Raw genomic sequence first — 21939 nt, 5'->3', positions numbered from 1 at the left:
AAATTGATGCTACGATGCAATGTAATTAAGTGGAGCTGCTGTAGAGGTGTGATTGTAGTCAGTATGGAAGCAATACGAGTTCCCGCTACGCCTTTACGGCTGTATTATTGCGGGGGAGTGTGATAATGGTTAAAATTTTGAAAAGTGTATGTGAGCTCTTAAAGAGCTTCACCGCTGTGGCAGTGGGAGCTTGGGGCTAACCCTGTGGGAGTCCGAGCTGCGGAGAATGAGTGCAAGTGAAATTGAAAAATTATGAAGAGGAAGAGAAGGGAAGTTTAATAAAATAAAAAGGGAAGTTTAGTAAAAATGAGTCCTATGCAACTAAGACAGAAAGTAGGGAGAACAGACAGAGTCATGCTGCTTGGAAACTAGATTGAAGTCTGCAACCGAGAATCAGCTGGGCTTCTCTGAGGAAATATTGGCAGAGGCAAATTGAGGATTTAAAGGTGTTAGAGGACCAATGACAGAGTTTATATCTGTTGTTGGAAGACTGTTCAGGCAGGGCGTCACTGCTGCAGCATTGGTGCAGGGGAAAAAATAATCTCAGCAGAGCTTCTCTGCAGTTACAGAAGTGCAATAAAATCAGTGGTGCAGAGAATTAAGGCTAAACGGCCTTAGTTGCAGCTCTGTAGTTGCAGCTCAGGCAAAGCTTAACTGTTGCAGCAGTGGTGCAGAGGGAGAATAAGGCTCGGCAAAGCGTCTCTGCAGTAGCAGAGGTGCAGTGGTACTCAGTATTAGAGCCTCACACGGAAATACTAAGTACTATTAGCAGTGATATTTAGAGATGAAAGTGAAAAAGGGGCTCAGCTAGAGCGTCACTGCAGTTGCAGTGATGTTAATGGGGTGTATAGTTAAGTGGAGCACCTCAACAGTCGATATTATAAAGTTTTGAGTGCTCCCGCAGGGACGTTAAATACTGCCTTTAGTGATATGTAAAGATGAAGGTGAATAAGGCTTAGCTAGAGGGTCACTGCGGTAGCAGTGGTGCTTTGGATGTGCAACTCTGCAGAGCATTTCTGCGTCTACAGCGGTGTAGTGGGCCAGTATGGAGGCAACTTGTGCTCCCGCAGAAGCATTTACTGCTGTATTAGTGCGGGGAGTGCAACGATAGTGGTATTTAGAAAATTTGTAAGTCTATGCAAGCTCATTTAGAACGTTCTTGTTGCAGCAATTGAAACTCAAGACAGCCCCTGAATTGGTCGGAGCTGTGGTGAATAAAAGTTAATAGAAGTATGGGATAATTCAAATTTGGAGAGAAAAAGTTAAAGCTAGAAAAACGGGGAAGGGTAGTGAAGGAGCTCCTATGTTAAATACGAAGGAAATGACAGAGTCATACTTATACCCAATAATGCATGATGGTGGAAGTTGGCTGAAGAGGATCGGCTGGGCTTCCCTGAGGTGATATTGCTCTTCTGTGGTCTAAAAATGCTAAGAGGTTTAGAACGGGTGTGCGGGGGAACGGATATCATCCTGCATCCCTTCATCCTGCGAAGTTAGATCAGATATGGTTAGGTGTATTGTTGGATTGAAATGTCATACTTAGTTCAGAAGACTTAAATTAAAAAAGGCTAGTGTGAATATGGCATCGAGGGTGTGGGCTATGTGAGTGGAAAAGTGTCATTTGCAAAGAGTGTAAATGTATTTAGAAATGGATGTGGAGTGTAATAGGTTGGATGAGGGTCAGCTTCTGCAACCAGCTGACATGATCTCTGAAATGAGAAAATCAAGAGAGAATCAGAAATGACATTGCAACATGGTACATGTATGGCAAACACAATGAATTGTTTTAGCTGATAACCATGCGGGGCGTCTTAATAAGAGCATGGGCAACTAAGTGTGGAAGTGCCTTTGTTAATGCATGGTACGATAGCCTCATTGTCGCAACGTGCAAAGATAGTAGAGGTGGGCATTTGTCCCTCCTACGGATGGCAGATTAAATGGGAAATCTGCTCGTCTAGTGGTCCTGATGTACCTCTTGAAGACAGGATAGGTGGAATTATAGTGGAGTTTAAACCCCTTGGTGATAAAGAAATTGCTTAAAAATGTATCTAACGCAGAGTCAATTGATGAAACATCAGACATGTCAGAAATGTCCTCCTCTCATTCGTGGAAGTCAAAGCGGGAAGTTTTGTTTCTTTGCCGTTTTCACATCTAACCAACTTGCCATTATAAGCTTATGGCTTATAAGTGTATGGACATGAGTCACTGGGGCATATTACAATTGGACTTCTATGCCTAATGCGTTGAATGTTTTTCAGTAGCAGAGTAAACTTTTTAGAAGGTCAATTGCTATCAGATGTGGCAGTTTTTTTTTTATTAATTAATTTATTTATTTTATTTAGTTACTGGTTTCATATTTATTTTCTTTATTTATTTATTCATTCATTCATTCATTCATGTATTTATTTAGTTATTTATCATCTGCCAACATCAAACCCTGAACTTAAAATGATTGTCACCATTTAGTAGTAACTGTGTGAATGTAATGATAGTCATTCATGAGCTTGTCAAGAGAGAGGGTGGGACCATCTCAAATTTTTTGAGAGTTTATTGGATGGTGACGCTTCTCTTTTCAGCTATTGGCTCGAAGGAGTGTCAATCAAAGTTGCAGAAAAAGGCCGGCGGCCATTTTGTTTGCCAGAGAACTAGTATTATGATTGGAGACGCTACTCTATTGAACGCACCACAGTGATTAGTTTGGAGGATTAACATGGATGTTTATCAGCGTATGCATAAGTTGTGGACTGATGTTTTAAAGGATTGGATTGCCTAGAACCTTGATTGAGAGGCGAGTCATTCTATTCACGCTAGATTCATCCTTCAAAGATGAATGTTTAATCTTAGTTGTAGTTTGAGGCTTTTCTTTAAAAAGTGTTATGTATGTGAAACCCTTGGCTATAATTTAATAAAACCCGACTACGCCACCTAGGTTACTACCCAGGAACATCTATCTAAAACACTTGTTTGATTGACACAAAAGTTACAACAATATGAAGGACCCTGATGGTTCGTTTTTGATTAAAGACAGAGACGTGACTTACAAACATAATACAAAATTTATTAAATTCACTATGGCATACACAACCTTAAAACAATTTTAAAATGCTCTCACAGTTACCTATTAAATAGCGTCGGTGCAAATGGACTGCAATAAATGACACTAACAGATGGGGACACTCAGCAAACCAGTGTATACAAAATATTAAAGCAAGTGACAACTTACACCCATGCAATTCAACAAACCCCCCTTTAATTCAGCATCAATATTACAGCTCAGCCGCCCACCTGTGGATATCCACAGCCAAAAATACTCACAGGAAACAAACTGCACAAAAAAAAAAAAAAAAAAAAAAAAAAAAAACAGGACATAGAATTCACAATGAATCATATAGGATCATGTTGAACATGGATGGTAGATTAAGAGCAAGATACAGTACATAAAGTTCACCATAGTAATTTATAAGGGAATGTCCACGAAGAGCAGTCGCAGCAGATTAGACCGGTTTTAGAAAAAAAACAGCCGCGAATAAATGCGGTGAAACAACAGCTAGCACCTTCAAGCCGCACCTCCTAAAATTACACATTTAAGAGAAAGATAAAAGGATTTTTTTTTTAGAAAAGTGAACGAACCCTTCTCTGAAATCCAAACAAACTTCTTACCTCCTAGATGAGTTTCACAGGCTAGAACAGACTTTGCGAACAGCACTCACCTTTTCACAAACACACTTTCCTAATAATAAAAGCATCCTTTAGATTATTATTGAAAACTAATAAAAAAACCCTAAATAAAAAAAAAAAAAAAAAAAAAAAAAACCAACTCACCCAGGCTAGAGCACACTTTGGGAACAGCACCTGTCACTTCGTGCGCACACGCATACACCTTTCTAATGATTAAAGCAGTTGTTAAGACGATTACTTAAAACTAGCTAAGAGCTACAAAAAAAAAAAGCTAACAGCTCACCAACAGAAGGCCAACCAGGGACAAAAAGGAAACGCTCTCAGACCAGAGGCTTCACCTGCACTCAGGATGTCATATGAGTTACTCAGATGCCTCTTAAAGGGCTGACTATCAACGCACTCCCAATAATGAGCTGCCCAGGTGTACGCAGTAAAGAGTACGTGCCGACGCCAGTGGGTGTATCCTACCCTCCGTGTGTCACTATAACATTTACAAAAATAAAACCGGTTACATTTGTTACCGCTGGTGCACCCCTAGAAGAGAGTTCAGCTTGGATCGCAGGCATCGAGAGTTTAGGCAGAGTTCATGGATGGTGATTGAGTTTTTACTGTGATCTTGTTGGAGAATTGGGTTGAAGATACAGAGATTGCATTGTGTAAGGCAATTTGAAGTAGAAGGTTGAGAAGTTGTAGCTGGAGAAGTTGTTGTAGCTGGAGAAGTTGTTGTTGTAGCTGTAGAAGTTGTTGTTGTAGCTGTAGAAGTTGTTGTTGTTGTTGTTGTTGTTGTTGTTGTTGTTGTTGTTGTTGTTGTTGTTGTTGTTGTTGTTGTTGTTGTTGTTGTTGTTGTTGTTGTAGCTGGAGAAGTTGTTGTAGCAGCTGATGCAGAGCAGTGCATTCTTCAAATCGAAGATGACTGTAGTGAAAAAACCCTGGCTCTTTATAGTGGGTTAGGAATGGCCTGATTGGTGGATCATGCATGCTAATGCAGAACCAGCCGTGTTCAATCATAATCACGTGCTCCTCTCGAAATTAGTTTATGAATAAACTTCACTTAATGGTAAAATCTTAGAGGAGATTGTGCAAATTATGAAAACATCAAACTGCAGTCTTGACACGCTCCCCACATCATTCATCAAAACAGTGTTTACCTGATTAGAAATGGATCTTCTAAAAGTGGTAAATGCTTCACTTTTTCCAATTTTTACGATTTTTCCTAACTCACTTAAAATAGCAGTTGTTAAACCCCTCTTGAAGAAGAGCAACCTGGATAACACCCTATTGAGCAATTACAGGCCAATCTCAAATCACCCTTTCATTGGCAAAATCATTAAAAAAGTTGTTTTCAACCAGGTTAACACGTTCTTAAGCTTCAAGGGGTGTTTAGACAATTTTCAATCTGGTTTCAAAGCACATCACAGTACAGAGAGTGCCCTTATAAAGATAATCAATGATGTACGCCTAAATACAGATTTAGATAAACTAACAGTGCTGGTACTGCTCGATCTCAGTGCTGCATTTGACACTGTCAATCACAGCATACTTCTGGATAGGCTGGAAAACTGGATTGGGCTGTCTGGCACTGTCCTCAAATGGTTTAGATCTTACCTTGAAGGGAGAGGTTACTATGTCAGTATAGGTGACCATTGGTCAAGGTGGACACCCATGACATGTTGAGTCCCACAAGGCTCGAGTCTGGCACCTCTCCTGTTCAACCTTTACATGCTCCCTCTGAGACAAATGAGAAAAAAAAACAAATCTCCTTCCACAGCTATGCTGATGACACTCAAATCTACCTAGCCTTACTGCCTAATGACTCCAGCCCCATTGGCACACTCTGCCAATGCATTGATAAAATTAACAAATGGATGTGCCAAAACTTTCTTCAGTTAAATAAAGAGAAAACTGAAGTCATTGCGTTTGGGAACAGAGATGAGGTTCTCAAGGTACGTACCTTGGCAGTACTAGAGTCAGATCTGAGTTTCAGTAGTCATATCAAAGCAGTTAGTAAATCAGCATACTATCATCTCAAAAACATTACAAGAATCAGATGCTTTGTTTCCAGTGAAGACTTAGAGAAACTTGTTCACGCTTTTATCAGCAGCAGGGTGGATTACTGCAATGGACTGCTCACTGGTCTTCCTAAAAAGACAGTCAGACAGTTACAGCTCATCCAGAACGCTGCAGCCAGGATTCTGACCAGAACCAGAAAATCGGAGCACATCACATGTGTCCTCAGGTCTTTACACTGGCTCCCAGTTACATTCAGTATAGAGTTTAAAGTATTATTACTTGTCTATAAATCACTAAATAGCCAAGGACCTAAATACATTACAGATATGCTCACTAAATACAAACCTAACAGATCACTCAGATCTTTAGGATCATATAAAACTAGAAATTCCAAGAGTTCAGTCAAAGCAGGGTGAATCAGCTTTCAGCCACTACGTCCCTCGCTGCTGGAATTAGCTTCCAGAAATGATCAGATGGGCTCCAACATTAGTCATGTTCAAATCAAGACTGAAAACACATCTGTTTAGCTGTGCCTTTACTGAATGAGCACTGTGCTATGTCCGACAGATTGCACTATTATGTTTTTCTCTTCTTTAACATTCTTTTATATCACATTTTACCTGTTTTTATGTTTTTTAATCATTTTTATTGTTTGTTTTTATTTTTCTTATACCTGTTTCTTTTATTCTTGTTTATGTAAAGCACTTTGAATTGCCACTGTGTATGAAATGTGCTATATAAATAAACATTTCTTGCCTTGCCTTAAAATCAGTTTTTTTTTCTCTCTTAAATAAAATAAGTCTGTCTGTCTTAAAGATACCACTGATTACGATAGTATAACAAGACAACCAATCTATGTTCAATTGCCTTCTTCAGGACGAATCTCTTTACCATCGACGAAAGCTCTCGCTCCAATGAAGTATGCATTCTGGCCGTCCTTCCTAGCTCTCTCAACAAACGGCCAAAGACGACTCCGTGCCTCTAGGTCAAAAGCTGTCAGGTCCTCCTTAAACCGCATCCTCTTGGTGGTCAGATACGCATTGTTTTTTGAGTTTTTCCAGACCAAATCTCTGGCTGTACGTGAAATTAATCGTATCATCACCGCTCTTGAACAGGGGCCCACCTGCTGTTTGTCTGTATCTGAGACCACCTCTTTGCATACATCCATGACTCTAATTTTCACATTTTCTTTAGTTTGTTCAGGCAGTCCATACAAACGTATGCACCATCTGCGGCTGTATCATTCCTGGTCATGAATTTTCACATTAATTTCATTTACTTTTTTTCCAAGAGGTTGTTTGCACTTTTTAGCACCTTATTTTCTTTCTGCAAAACCATTCATCATGCACAGAAGTAAGGGATTTACCTAGAGCTTCAATTTTGGAAGAATTTTCTTTCACCATCTTTTCAAGCTGGTCAGATCACTCATTGATCTTCTCTGAGAGACTACAAATGATATTCTCCTGTATTTTACTAAAAGAAAGTTTACTTTGATTGCCAGATTGAAAAGTGGAATATTTGGTGTTTTGAAATGTTGATTTTTACTTGCCGTGTTTGGACATGAATCACAACTTCCTCCGTTTTTAACTTTACATGCATATGAGTGAGTTTCGTTAGCAAGCTACCTAGGTACCAACCTCTCTCCCAGGATTTGCAGTCTGGGTTCCTTAGGGCCACTTGCCCTCCACCTACAGAGTCCCTAACTCCAGCATGCTACCCAGGGGCCAACCTCTCTCCCTGGACTTGAAGTCTGGGACCCAGAGGGCCACCTTTACTTCCACCAAAGGGATCACTGACCCCAGCAAGCTACCCAGTGGTTAACCTCTCTCTCTAGAGTTGCAGTCTGAGCTCCTTAGGGCCCCCTTGCCCTTCACCTAAAGGGTCCCTCACCCCAGCAGCTACCCAGTGGCTAGTCTCTATCCCTGGACTTACAGTCTGGTTCTCAGAAGATCCCCTTGCCCTCCACCTACCCAGGGGCTAACCTCTCTCTCTAGAGTTGCAGTCTGTCCTCCTTAGGGCCCCCTTGCCCTCCACCTAAGGTGCCCTTGACCCCAAAAAGCTACCCAGGGGCCAACAACTCTTCCTGTACTTGCAGCCTGGGCCCCAGAGGGCCCCCTTGCCCTCCACCTAAAGGTCCCTGACTTCAGCAAGCTACCCAGGGGTCCACCTGTCTCCCTGGACTTGCAGTCTGGGCCCCAGAGGGCCCCGATGCCATCCAACTAGTGGTATTTGAACCCACCAAGCTACCCAGGGGGCCCACCTCTCTCCCTGGACTTGCAGTTTGGGCCCAAGAGGGCCCCCTTGCCCTCCATCTAGGGGTCTCTGACCCCCAACAAGCTACCCAGGGGTATACCTCTCTCCCTGGACTTGCAGTCTGGGCCCCAGAGGGCGCCCTTTGCCATCCAACTAGTGGTCTCTGACCCCAAAAAGCTACCCAGGGGCCCACCTCTCTCCCTGGACTTGCAGTCTGGGCTCCAGAGGGCCCCCTTGCCCTCCACCTAAGGGGTCACTGACCCCAGCAAGCTACCCAGGGGCCAACCTCTCTCCCTGGACTTGTTGTCTGGTCCCCAAAGGGCACCCTTGCCCTACACCTAGGGGTCTCTGACCCCCAGCAAGCTACCTAGGGGCCCACCACACTCCCTGGACTTGCTGTCGGGGACCAAGAGGGCCCCTTTGCCCTCCATCTAGGGGTCTCTGACCCCAGCAAGCTACCCAGGGGCCAACCTATCTTCCTGAAATTGCAGTCTAGGCTTCAGAGGGCCCCCTTGCCCTCCACCTAGGGGTCCCTGACCCCAGCAAGCTACCCAGGGGTCCACCATTCTCCCTGGACTTGCAGTCTGCGCCCCAGAGGGCCCCCTTGCCATCCAAATAGTGGTCTCTGAAACCAAAAAGCTACCCAGGGGCCCACCTCTCTCCCTGGACTTGCAGTCTGGGCCCCAGAGGGCCCCCTTGCCCTCCACCTAAGGGGTCACTGACCCCAGCAAGCTACCCAGGGGCCAACCTTTTCCCTGGACTTGTTGTCTGGTCCCCAAAAGGCACCCTTGCCCTCCACCTAGGGGTCTCTGACCCAGCTACCCAGGGGCCCACCTCTGTCCGTGGACTTGCAGTCTGGGCCCCAGAGGGCCCCCTTGCCCTCCACCTAGGTTTCTTTGACCCAAGCAAGCTACCTAGGGTCCCATCTTTCTCCCTGGACTTGCAGTCTGAGCACCAGAGGGCCCCTTGCCATCAAACTAGTGGTCTCTCACCCCAGCAAGCTACCCAGGGGTCCACCTCTCTCTTTGAACTTGTAGTCTGGGCTCCAGAGGGCTCCCTTGCCATCCACCTAGGGGTATTTGACCCCAGCAAGCTACCTAGGGGCCCACCTTTCTCCCTGGACTTGCAGTATGGGCCCCAGAAAGCCCCCTTGCTTTCCACCTAGGGGTCTTTGACCCCAGCAAGCTACCCAGGGGCCCTCCTCCTTTTCTGTACTTGCAGTCTGTGCCCCAGAGAGCCCCCTTGCCCTCCACCTAGGGGTCCCTGACCCCAGCAAGCTACCCAGGGGTCTAACTCTCTCCCTGGACTTGCAGTCTGGGCCCCAGAGGTCCCGCTTACCTTCCACCTAGGGGTCTCTGACCCCAGCAAGCTACCCAGGGGTCCACCTCTCTCCCTGGACTTGCAGTGTGGGCCCCCGAGGGCCCATTTGCCATCCAACTAGTGGTCCCTGACCCCAACAAGCTTCCCAAGGGGCCCAACTTTCTCCCTGGACTTGCAGTCTGGGCCCCAGATGGCCCCCTTGCCCTCCACATAGGGGTCTTTGATGCCAGCAAGCTACCCAGGGGCCCTCCTATTTCTCTGTACTTTCAGTCTGTGCCCTTGAGAGCCCCCTTGCCCTCCACCTATGGGTGCCTTACACCAGCAAGCTGCCCAGGGGTCCACCTCTCTTTTTGGACTTGCAACCTGGGCCCCAGAGGGCCCCCCTTCCCTCCACCTAAGGGTGTACCTGACCCCAGCAAGCTACCCATGGTCAAACCTATCTTCCTGAACTTGTGGTCCGGGCCCCAGAGGGCTCCCTTGCCCTCCACCTAGGGGTCTCTGACCTCAACAAGCTACCCAGGGGTCCACCTGTCTCCCTGGACTTGCAGTCTGGGCCCCAGAGGTCCCCCTTGCCCTCCTCCTAGGGGTCTCTGACACCAGCAAGCTACCCAGTGGTCCACCTTTCTCCCTTGACTTGCAGTCTCGGCCCCAGAGGGCCCATTTGCCATCAAACTAAGGGTCTCTGACCTAAGCTAGCTACCCAGGGGTCCACTTCTCTCCCTGGTCTTGAGTATAGGCCCCAGAGTGCCCTTTTGCCCTCCACCTAGGGATCTCTAACCCCAGCAAGCTACCCAGGGGTCCACCTCTCTCCCTGGACTTGCAGGATAGGCCCCAGGGTGCCCCCTTGCCCTCCACCTAGGGGTCTCTGACCCCAGCAAGTTACCCAGGGGTCCACCTCTCTCCCTGGACTTGCCAAATAGGCCCCAGAGTGCCCACTTGCCCTCCACCTAGGGGTCTCTGACCACAGCGAGCTACCCAGTGGTCCACTTCTCTCCCTGGACTTGCAGTATAGGCAACAGGGTAATCCCTGGCCCTCCACCTAGGGATCTCTGACCTCATCAAGCTACCCAGGGGTCCACCACTCTCCCTGGACTTGCAGTATAGGCCCTAGGGTGCCCCCTGAACCTCCAACTAGGGGCCTCTGACCCCAGCAAGCTACCCAGGGGTCCACCTCTCTCCTTGGACTTGCAGTATAGACTCCAGTGTGCCCCACTTGCCCTCCACCTAGAGGTATCTGACCCCAGTAAGGTACACAGGGGTCAAACTCTCTCCTTGGACTTGAGTATAGGCCCCAGGGTGCCCTCTTACCCTCCACCTAGGGGTCTTTAACCCCAGCAAGCTACCCAGGGGTACACCTCTCTCCCTGGACTTGCAGTATGGGCCCCAGGGTGTCCCCTTGCCCTCCAACTTGGGGTGTCTGACCCCAGGAAGCTACCCAGGTGTCCACCTCTCTCCCAGGACTTGCACTATAGGCCCCAGGGTGCCCCCTGGCCCTCCACCTAGGGGCTAGGTCAAACTCTCTCCCTTGACTTGAGTATAGGCCCCAGGGTGCCCTCTTGCCTTCCATCTAGGGGTCTTCAACCCCAGCAAGCTACCCAGGGGTCCATCTCTCTCCCTGGACTTGCACAATAAGTCCCAGGGTGCCCCCTTGCCCTCCACCTAAGGATCTCTGACCCCAGCAAGCTACCCAGGGGTCTCCCTCTTTCCTAGGACTTTCACTATAGGCCCCAGGGTGCCCTCTGGCCCTCCACCTAGGGGACTTTAACCTCAGCAAGTTACCCAGGGGCCCACCTCACTCCCTGGACTTGCAGTATAGGCCCCAGGGTGCTCCCTTGCCCTCCACCTGGGGGTCTCTGACCCCAGCAAGCTACCCAGGGGTCCACTTCTCTCCCTGGACTTGCAGTATAGGCCCCAGGGTGCTCCCTTGCCCTCCACCTAGGGGTCTCTGACCCCAGCAAGCTACCCAGGGCTCCACTTCTCTCCCTGGACTTGCAGTATGGGCCCCAGGGTGCCCCCTGGCCCTCCACCTAGTAGCCTCTGACCCCAGCAAGCTACCCAGTGGTCCACCTCTCTCCCTGGACTTGCAGTATAAACCACAGGGTGCCCCCTGGCCCTCCACCTAGGGGCCTCTGTCCCCAGCAAGCAACCCAGGGGTCCACCTCTCCCCCTGGACTTGCAGTATAGGCCCCAGGGTGCCCCCTGGCCCTCCACCTAGGGACCTCTAATTCCAGAAAGCTACCCAGGGGTCCATTACTCTCCCTTGACTTGAGTATAGGCCCCAGGGTGCCCTGTTGCCTTCCATCTAGGGGTCTTCAACCCCAGCAAGCTACCCAGGGGTCCACCTCTCTCCCTGGACTTGCAGTATAAACCACAGGGTGCCCCCTGGCCCTCCACCTAGGGGTCTCTGACCCCAGCAAGCTACCCAGGGGTCCACTTCTCTCCCTGGACTTGCAGTATAGGCCCCAGGGTGCTCCCTTGCCCTCCACCTAGGGGTCTCTGACCCCAGCAAGCTACCCAGGGGTCCATTACTCTCCCTGGAGTTGCAGTATAGGCCCCAGGGTGCCCCCTTTCCCTCCACCTAGGGGCCTCTGACCCCAGCAAGCGACCCAGGGGTCCACCTCTCTCCCTGGACTTGCAGTATAGGCCCCAGGGTGCCCCCAGGCCCAGCACCTAAGGTCCTCTGACTCCAGCAAGCTACCCAGGGGTCCATCTCTCCTTGGACTTGCAGTATAGGCCCCAGGGTGCCCCCAGGCCCAGCACCTAAGGTCCTCTGACTCCTACAAGCTACCCAGTGGTCCACTTCACTCCCTGGGCTTGCAGTATAAGCCCAAGGGTGCCCCCTTTGCTTCCACCTAGGGTCCTCTGACCCAAGCAAGCGACCCAGGGGTCCACCTCTGTCCCTCGACTTGCAGTATAGGCCCAAGTGTTGCCCCTTGCCCTCCAACAAGGGGTCTCTGACCCCAGCAAGCTACCCAGGGGTCCACCTCTCTCCCTGGACTTGCAGTATAGGCCCCAGGGTGCCCCCAGGCCCTGCACCTAGAGGCCTCTGACTCCAGCAAGCTACCCAGGGGTCCACCTCTCTCCTTGGACTTGCAGTATAGGCCCCAGGTTTTCCCTAGCCCTCCATCTAAAGGCCTCTGACCCTAGAAAGCTACCCAGGGGTCCACCTCTCTCCTTGGACTTGCACTATAGCTTCCAGGGTGCCCCCTGGCCCTCCACCTAGGGGCCTCTGACCCCATCAAGCTACCCATGGGTCCAACTCTCTCCCTTGACTTGCATTAAATGCTCCAGGGTGCCCCCTGGCCCTCCACCTAGGGGCCTCTGACCCCAGCAAGCTACCCAGGGGTCCACCTCTCTCCCTGGACTTGCAGTAAAGGCCTCAGGGTTGCCCCCTTGCCCTCCACCTAGTGGTCTCTGACCCCAGCAAGCTACACAGGGGTCCATCTCTCTCCCTGGACTTGCACTACAGGCCCTAGGGTGCCCCCTGGCCCTCCATCTAAGGGCCTCTGACCCCAGCAAGCTACCCAGGGGTACACCTATCTCCCCGGACTTGCCGTATAGGCCCTAGGGTGCCCCCTGGCAATCCACCTAGTATCCTCTGACCCCAGCAAGCTACCCAGGGGTCCACCTCTCTTCCTGGACTTGCAGTATAAACCACAGGGTGCCCCCTGGCCTTCCACCTAGGGGCCACTGACCCCAGCAAGCTACCCAGGGGTCCACCTCTTTTCCTGTACTTGCAGTATAGGCCCCAGGGTGCCCCCTGGCCCCCCACCTAGGGGCCTCTGACTCCAGCAAGCTACCCAGGGGTCCATTACTCTCCCTGGACTCGAAGTATAGGCCCAAGGGTGCCCCCTTTCTCTCCACCTAGGGGCCTCTGACCCCAGCAAGCGACCCAGGGGTCCACCTCTCTCCCTGGACTTGCAGTATAGGCCCCAGGGTGCCCTCAGGCCCTGCACCTAAGGGCCTCTGACTCCAGCAAGCTACCCAGGGGTCCATCTCTCCTTGGACTTGCAGTATAGGCCCCAGGGTGCCCCTAGCCCTCCACCTAAGGGCCTCTGACCCCAGCAAGCTACACAGGAGTCCACCTCTTTCCCTGGACTTGCACTATAGGTTCCAGGGTGCCCACTGGCCCTCCACCTATGGGCCTCTGACCCCAGCAAGCTACCCAAGGGTCCAACTCTCTCCCTGTACTTGCTGTAAAGGCCCCAGGGTTGCCCCCTTGCCCTCCACCTAGGGGCCTCTGACCCCAGCAAGCAACCCAGCGGTCCACCTCTCTCCCTGGACTTGCAGTATAGGCCCCAGGGTGCCCCCTGGCCCTCCACCTAGGGGCCTCTGACTCCAGCAAGCTACCCAAGGGGTCCACCTCTCTCCCTGGACTTTCAGTATAGGCCCCAGAGTGAACCCTGGCCCTCCACCTAGGGGCCTCTGACCCCAGCAAGCAACCCAGGGGTCCACCTCTCTCCCTGGACTTGCAGTATAGGCCCCAGGGTGCCCCCTGGCCCTCCACCTAGGGGATTCTGACACAAGCAAGCTACCCAGGGGTCCACCTCTCTCCCTGGACTTGCAGTATAGGCCCAAGGGTGCCACCTTGCCCTCCAACAAGGGGTCTTTGACCCCAGCAAGCTACCCAGTGGTCCACCTCTCTCCCTGGACTTGCAGTATAGGCCCCAGGGTGCCCCCTGGCCCTGCACCTAGGGGCCTCTGACTCCAGCAAGCTACCCAGGGGTCCACCTCTCTTCCTGGACTTGCACTATAGGCCCCAGGGTGCCCCCTGGCCCTCCATCTAGCGGCCTCTGACCACAGCAAGCTACCCAGGGATCCACCTCTCTCCCTGGACTTGCACTATAGGCCCCAGGGTGCCCCCTGGCCCTGCACCTAGGGGCGGGTGCCCCCTGGCCCTGCAGCTAGGGGCCTCTGACCCCAGCAAGCTACCCAGGGGTCCACCTCTCTCCCTTGACTTGCAGTATAGCCCACAGGGTGCCCCCTGGCCCCCCATGTAGAGGCCTATCACCCCAGCAAGCTACCCAGGGGTCCACCTCTCTCCCTGGAATTTTACTTCCTGCTTTGCTACTGTTCGGACGTCTTTGCCCACTGCTCCGCTCTTCGCACTCTTGCTTTTATATCTTATACCCTAATTTTAACTTGAGCCTATCAGCACAGTGCTCAAACAACACGGCTTGAAGATCAGCATCGATTCTTCAAACTTTCTGGAATATAGCTTTACTAACAAGAGGGAAATTACCGTCTAAGCAATCCTCCCGCTACCAGCTGCTTACATTCCGGAGACGGGAAGACACGGCTGTGAAAATGCCTCTGGATCGGATAAATTCAGATTCTCACTGCTGTACAAACTGCCACAAACTTCTACAAAAGATTGTAGTTCTTGAAACGAAGTTGCTTGCGATCCGACCAGAACTTCAGCTTCATTGTGGATTCTCTCAGCACACAGCCGGTGAGTCCCATAAATCTGTTCCTGCTACTGTTTTGAGCACAGAAAAACAGAAAAGAACTTTTGAAAATGAGCATTGGCATAAACAAGGTGCGAGACCAAAGGGTACTCGTGGGGTCAGATCATACGCTGCCGCATTAGCGTCTTCTACCCCAAATACAGCTCGGACTCAAATACAGCTTCAGAACAGATATGAAGTTTTGAGTAATATGGGTGAAGAATCCCCAAATGCAGTCAGACAGAGATCGCATGATTCAGCAACTAATTCTGCATGGAACAGAGGCTCAAAGCCGATTAGACAGCGGCATTCTGCTCCGATTGCAACAGAGATAAGAACACTAGTCGTAGGAGATTCAATAATCAAGAATTTCAGGAGCAAATCTACTATGACATACTGCTTTCCTCATGCAACAGTTTCTGATGTAAACAAAGAACTTGAGGAAATTCTGAAAAAGCACAGTACTGCAAAACGGATTATCATCCATGTGGGGAAGAATGATATTCGAAAGGAACAGTCAGAACTGCTCAAGAAAGATTTCTGTGAGCTCTTGGAAACAGCTGAAAGATTGAAGGTTCAGCCGTTCATAAGTGGACCACTCCCTGCAAAAGGGACAAATATGTTTTCACGGCTTCTTGGTCTAAATGTATGGCTACAGAAAACATGTAACAAGAAAGGACTGAATTTCATCAACAACTTCAATCTCTTCTGGAACCAAAGACAGCTGTTTACATCAGACGGCCTTCATCCAATCAAACTTGGTGCAAAGGTGCTAAAGGACAATATTTTTTTCTCCCTCAATCATCCATCAGCTGTGTATGCCACTGAACTGAATTGTACACACACACCTAGCAAATGTCCAGATGACCACAGGACCTCAAATCAGCTCCTGAGTGGACTTGTGGCTGACGAATCACCCAAGGACAGTGATAATGCCATGCAGCCAAAACACCCAATGTTGATAGATACACTATCAGTTGCCCTCTGCTCAACACAGGCAGACTGTGACGCATCAGAACAGCATCAAGTCTCGTCACTCAAAAATGATCCTCAGGAAAACATATTTCTGCAGACAGAATCTCCAGATGCACAGCCTCTGTCACCGGACACGTTCTCATTGTCACCACTCTTGGGTTTTTCAAAAAAGATGGAGGAACTGGTGTATGCTGGAACTAAACTTTCACACTCCATTGCCCCAAGCCCCCAGTTACCAACCAAAAAGCGGCCTGCTCCACAACCACCTATGAGCCCACCTGGAAGAGCCCTCCGATCACACCGCCAGGGCCCAAACAACAACGCCCCATCTTCAGCTGGTGAACACAAGAGCTCTCTCTGATGTGTGTCGGGGACCTGCTTTGATAACAGTGTCTTTATCAAATGTTTTCAGAACAAGCAGGAACCCAGTGTGTCTGTAGCTTTCTCTAAGCAGATATGTGTTGTGTTAAGTGACAGAAAACCAAAGACTCTTTCAGACCGTATAGCAAATCATTCAAATCTGGTGTCTATTAAATGTAGATCTGAGACTACTATAGAAAAAACAGCTAAAACTGTTAAGTTAGCGTTTTTAAACATCAGATCACTCAACAATAAGTCTCTTTTAGTCAATGATTTTATCAACACAAATTGCCTTGATTTTATGCTTTAAAATGAAACTTGGCTAGATGACAGCTGTAGCGCAGCAGTTCTGAATGAAGCAGCTCCTTTAAACTTTGACTTTTTGAGTGTTTGCAGAGCTAATAGGAGAGGTGGGGGCATCGCTGCCCTGTTTAAAGATGTCTATGAATGTAAACAAGTGTCATTTGGTGACTATTTGTCTTTTGAATATCTGAGTATAGCACTAAAAGGGTCTCCACGCATCTTACTGATCATTATCTACAGACCTCCAAAATATTCTCCAGCTTTTATTGAGGATTTTACAGAGCTGTTATCAATTGTAACCTCTGAATTTGATTATTTTAGTATTGCTGGGGATTTTAATATTCACATTGATAATCCAGAAATCAATGCTGTAAAAGAACTGTTTACTGTTTTTAACACTTTTGGTCTGACTCAGCATGTTCAAGGACCCACACACAATCGTGGACACACTCTTGATCTACTTATAACTAAGGGTTTACACATTTCATCGACTGTTGTTAAGGATGTGGCACTATCTGATCATTTCTGTATCTTTTTTGATATATTGATCACTCCAGCTATTAAAGACAGATCTGTCTCTGTCAGAAAGAGATGCATAAATGAGAACACTAGTGAGCAGTTTATGAAGGCCATATCGCTAGCACCAAGTATATCTGCAGATTCTGTTGATTCTCTCCTTGATTTGTTCAATTCTAAAATTGAGAATGTCATAAATGACATCGCTCCTGTTAAAGTCAAGAAGATGACTGGCAGGCAAAAGGGATCTTGGACAAGGTCACCGAGAGTTCAAATGATGAAAAGACAGTGCAGAAAAGCTGAGCGTATGTGGAGAAAGACGAAACTAGTAGTCCATTATAATATCTATAAAGACAGTCTTCATGCCTTTAATATGGAACTAAACACTGCTAGACAGACTTTCTTTTCAAGCCTTATAAACAGCAACTTAAATAATACTCGCACACTCTTTGCAACGTTAGAGAGACTTAAAAACCCCCCCAGTCGGATTCCAAGTGAGCTCCTCTCTGAAAGCAAATGTAATGAGTTTGCTCATTTCTTCACTGATAAGATTAATAATATCAGAAAGGCAATCAGCTCATCCAATCAGTCAAGTTGTGTCGATATCAAACAAGCTCAACCACAACTTGAGAAGTCAGACATTATGTCTGATTTCATGGCAATTAACGGCAAAATCTTAGAAGAAATTGTGCAAGTTATGAAAACATCAACCTGCAGTCTTGACACGCTCCCCACATAATTCTTCAAATCGGTGTTTACCTGTTTAGAAATGGATCTTCTAAAAGTGGTAAATGCTTCACTTCTCTCAGGGATTTTTCCAACCTCACTTAAAACTGCAGTTGTTAAACCCCTCTTGAAGAAGAGCAACCTGGATAACACCCTATCGAGCAATTACAGGCCAATCTCAAATCTCCCTTTCATTGGCAAAATCATTGAAAAAGTTGTTTTTACCCAGGTTAACAAGTTCTTAAACTTCAGGGGGTGTTTAGACAATTTTCAATCTGGTTTCAGAGCACATCACAGTACAGATAGCGCTCTTATAAAGATAATCAATGATATACGCCTAAATACAGATTCAGGTAAAATAACAGTGCTGGTATTGTTGGATCTCAGTGCTGCATTTGACACTGTCGATCACAGCATACTTCTGGATAGGCTGGAAAACTGGGTTGGGCTGTCTGGCACGGTCCTCAAATGGTTTAGATCTTACCTTGAAGGTAGAGGTTACCATGTCAGTATAGGTGACCATAGGTCGAGGTGGACACCCATGACGTGTGGAGTCCCACAAGGCTCGATTCTGGCACCTCTCCTGTTCAACCTTTACATGCTTCCTCTGAGCCAAATAATGAGAAAGAACCAAATCTCCTACCACAGCTATGCTGATGACACTCAGATCTACCTAGCCTTACTGCCTAATGACTACAGCCCCATTGACACCCTCTGCCAATGCATTGATGAAATGAGCAATTGGATGTGCCAAAACTTTCTTCAGTTAAACAAAGAGAAAACTGAAAGGATTGTGTTTGGAAACAAAGATGAGGTTCGCAAGGTAAATGCGTACCTTGGCACTAAAGGTCAAACGACAAAAAAATAAGGTCAAGAATCTTGGTGTGACTCTTGAGTCAGATCTGAGTTTCAACAGTCATGTCAAAGCAGTCAGTAAATCAGCATACTATCATCTCAAAAATATTGCAAGAATCAGATGCTTTGTTTCTAGTGAAGATTTAGAAAAACTTGTTCATGCTTTTATCAGCAGCAGGGTGGATTACTGTAATGGACTCCTCACTGGTCTTCCTAAAAAGACAGTCAGACAGTTACAGCTCATCCAGAACGCTGCAGCCAGAATTCTAACCAGAACCAGAAAATAAAAACACATCACACCTGTCCTCAGGTCTTTACACTGGCTGCCAGTTACATTCAGAATAGATTTTAAAGTATTATTACTGGTCTATAAATCACTAAATGGCCTAGGACCTAAATACATTACAGATATGCTCACTGAATACAAACCTAACAGATCACTCAGATCATTAGGATCATATAAACTAGAAGTTCCAAGAGTTCAGTCAAAGCAGGGTGAATCGGCTTTTAGCCATTATGCCCCTCGCTGCTGGAATCAGCTTCCAGAAATGATCAGATGTGCTCCAACATTAGGCACATTCAAATCAAGACTGAAAACACATCTGTTTACCTGTGCCTTTACTGAATGAGCACTGTGCTGCGTCCGACAGATTGCACTATTATGTTTTTCTCTTCTTCTTCATTCTTTTATATCACATTTTACCTGTTTTTATGTTTTGTTTTGTTTTTACGCATTTTTATTATTTGTTTTTATTTTTATTTTACTTGTTTCTTTTATTCTTGTTTAAGTAAAGCACTTTGAATTGCCATTGTGTATGAAATGTGCTATATAAAAAAACTTGCCTTGCCTAGCCTTGCCTTGGAATTGCAGTATTGGCCCCAGGGTTCCCCCTTGGCCCTCCACCTAGGGGCCTCTGACCCCAGCAAGCTACCCAGGGGTCCACCTCTCTCTTTTGACTTGCAGTATAAGCCCCAGGGTGCCCCCAGGCCCTGCACCTAGGGGCCTCTGACTCCAGCAAGCTACCCAGGGGTCCACCTCTCTCCTTGGACTTGCAGTAAAGGCCCCAGGGTGCCCCTAGCCTTCCACCTAAGGGCCTCTGACCCCAGAAAGCTACCCAGGGGTCCACCTCTCTCCCTGGACTTGCACTATAGGTTCCAGGGTGCCCCCTGGCCCTCCACCTAGGGGCCTCTGACCCCAGCAAGCTACCCACGGGTCCAACTCTCTCCCTGGACTTGCAGTATAGGCCCCAGGGTTGCCCCTTTGCCCTCCACCTAGGGGTCTCTGACCCCAGCAAGCTAACCAGGGGTCCACCTCTCTCCCTGGACTTGCAGTGTAGACCCAGGGTTTTCCCTTTCGCTCCACCTAGGGGCTTCTGACTACAGCAAGCGACCCAGGGTTCCACCTCTCTCCCTGGACTTGAAGTATAGGCCCTAGAGTGCCCACTGGCCCTCCACCTAGGGGCCTCTGACCCCAGTAAGCTACCCAGTAGTCCACCTCTCTTTGTGGACTTGCAGAATAGGCCCCAGGGTGCCCCCTGTCCCTCAACATAGGAGCCTCTGACCCCAGCAAGCTACCCAGGGGTCCACCTCTCTCCCTGGACTTGCAGTATAGGCCCCAGGATGCCCACTGGCCCTGCACCTAGGGGCCTCTGACTCTAGCAAGCTACCCAGGTGTCCACCTCTCTTCTTGGACTGGCACTATAGGCCCCAGGGTGAACCCTGGCCCTCCACCTAGGGGCCTCTGACCCCAGCAAGCTACCCAGGGGTCCACCTCTCTCCCTGGACTTGCACTATAGGCCCCAGGGTGCCCCCTGGCCCTCCACCTAGGGGCCTCTGACCCTAGCAAGCTACCCAGGGGTCCACCTCTCTCCCTGGACTTGCATTATAGCCTCCAGGGTGCCCCCTGGCCCTCAACCTAGGGGACTCTGACCCAAGCAAGCCACCCAGGGGTCCACCTCTCTCCCTGGACTTGCAGTATAGGCCCCAGGGTGCCCCCTGGCCCTCCACCTAGTGGCCTCTGACCCCAGCAAGCTACCTAGAGGTCCACCTCTCTCAATGGACTTGCAGTATAGGCCCCAGAGGGCCCCCTGGCCCTCCACGTAGGGGCCTCTGACTCCAGCAAGCTACCCAGGGGTCCACGTCTCTCCCTGGACTTGCAGTATAGGCCCCAGGGTGCCCCTTGGCCCTTCACTAAGAGGCCTCGTACCCCAGCAAGCTACCCAGGGGTCCAACTCTCTCCCTGGACTTGAAATATAGACCCCAGGGTGCCCCATGGCCCTCCACCTAGGGGCCTCTGACCCCAGCAAGCTACCCAGGGGTCCACCTCTCTCCCTGGACTTGCTGTATAGGCCCCAGGGTGCCCCCTTTCCCTTCACCTAGGGGTTTCTGACCCCAGCAAGCGACCCAGGGTTCCACCTCTCTCCCTGGACTTGCAGTATAGGCCCCAGAGTGCCCCCTGGCCCTCCACCTAGGGGCCTCTGACCCCAGCAAGCTACCCAGGGATCCACCTCTCTTTGTGGACTTGCAGAATTGGCCCCAGGGTGCCCCCTGTCCCTCAATCTAGGGGCCTCTGACCCCTGCAAGCTACCCAGGGGACCACCTCTCTCCCTGGACTTGCACTATAGGCCCCAGGGTGCCCCCTGGCCCTCCACCTAGGGGCCTCTGACCCCAGCAAGCTACCTCAGGGGTCCGCCTCTCTCCCTGGACTTGCAGTATAGGCCACAGGGTGCCCCCTGGCCCCCCATGTAGAAGCCTATCACCTCAGCGAGCTACCCAGGGGTCCACCTCTCTCCCTGGACTTGCAATATAGGCCCCAGGGTGCCCCATGGCCCTCCACCTAGGGGCCTCTGACCCCAGCAAGCTACCCAGGGGTCCACCTCTCTCCCTGGACTTGCAGTAAAGACTCCAAGGTGCCCCCTGGCCTTCCACCTAGGGGCCTTTGACCGCAGCAAAGTACCCAGGGGTCCACTTCTTTACTTGGACAAGCAGTATAGGCCCCAGGGTGCCCCTAGCACTCCACCTAAGGGCCACTGACCCCAGAAAGCTACCCAGGGGTCCACCTCTCTCCCTGGACTTGCACTATAGGTTATAGGGTGCATCCTGGCCCTCCACCTAGGGGCCTCTGACCCCAGCAAGCTACCCACGGGTCCAACTCTCTCCCTGGACTTGCAGTATATGCTCCAGGGTGCCCCCTGGCTCTCCACCTAGGGGCTTCTGACCCCAGCAAGCTACCCAGGGGTCCACCTCTCTCCCTGGACTTGCAGTAAAGGCCCCAGGGTTGCCCCCTTGCCCTCCACCTAGGGGTCTCTGACCCCAGCAAGCTACCCAGGGGTCCACTTCTCCCAGTGGACTTGCAGTAAAGGCCCCAGGGTGCCCACTTGCCCTCAACCTAGGGGCCTCTTAACCCAGCAAGCTACCCAGGGGACCACCTCTCTCCCTTAACTTGCAGTATAAGCCCCAGGGTGCCTTCTGGCCTTCCAACAAGGGGCCTCTGACC

Source organism: Danio rerio, chromosome 13, assembly GCF_049306965.1.
Source record: "Danio rerio strain Tuebingen ecotype United States chromosome 13, GRCz12tu, whole genome shotgun sequence".
In the NCBI taxonomy this organism is placed as follows: Eukaryota; Metazoa; Chordata; class Actinopteri; order Cypriniformes; family Danionidae; genus Danio; species Danio rerio.
Note: the sequence above shows the minus strand (reverse complement) of the source record.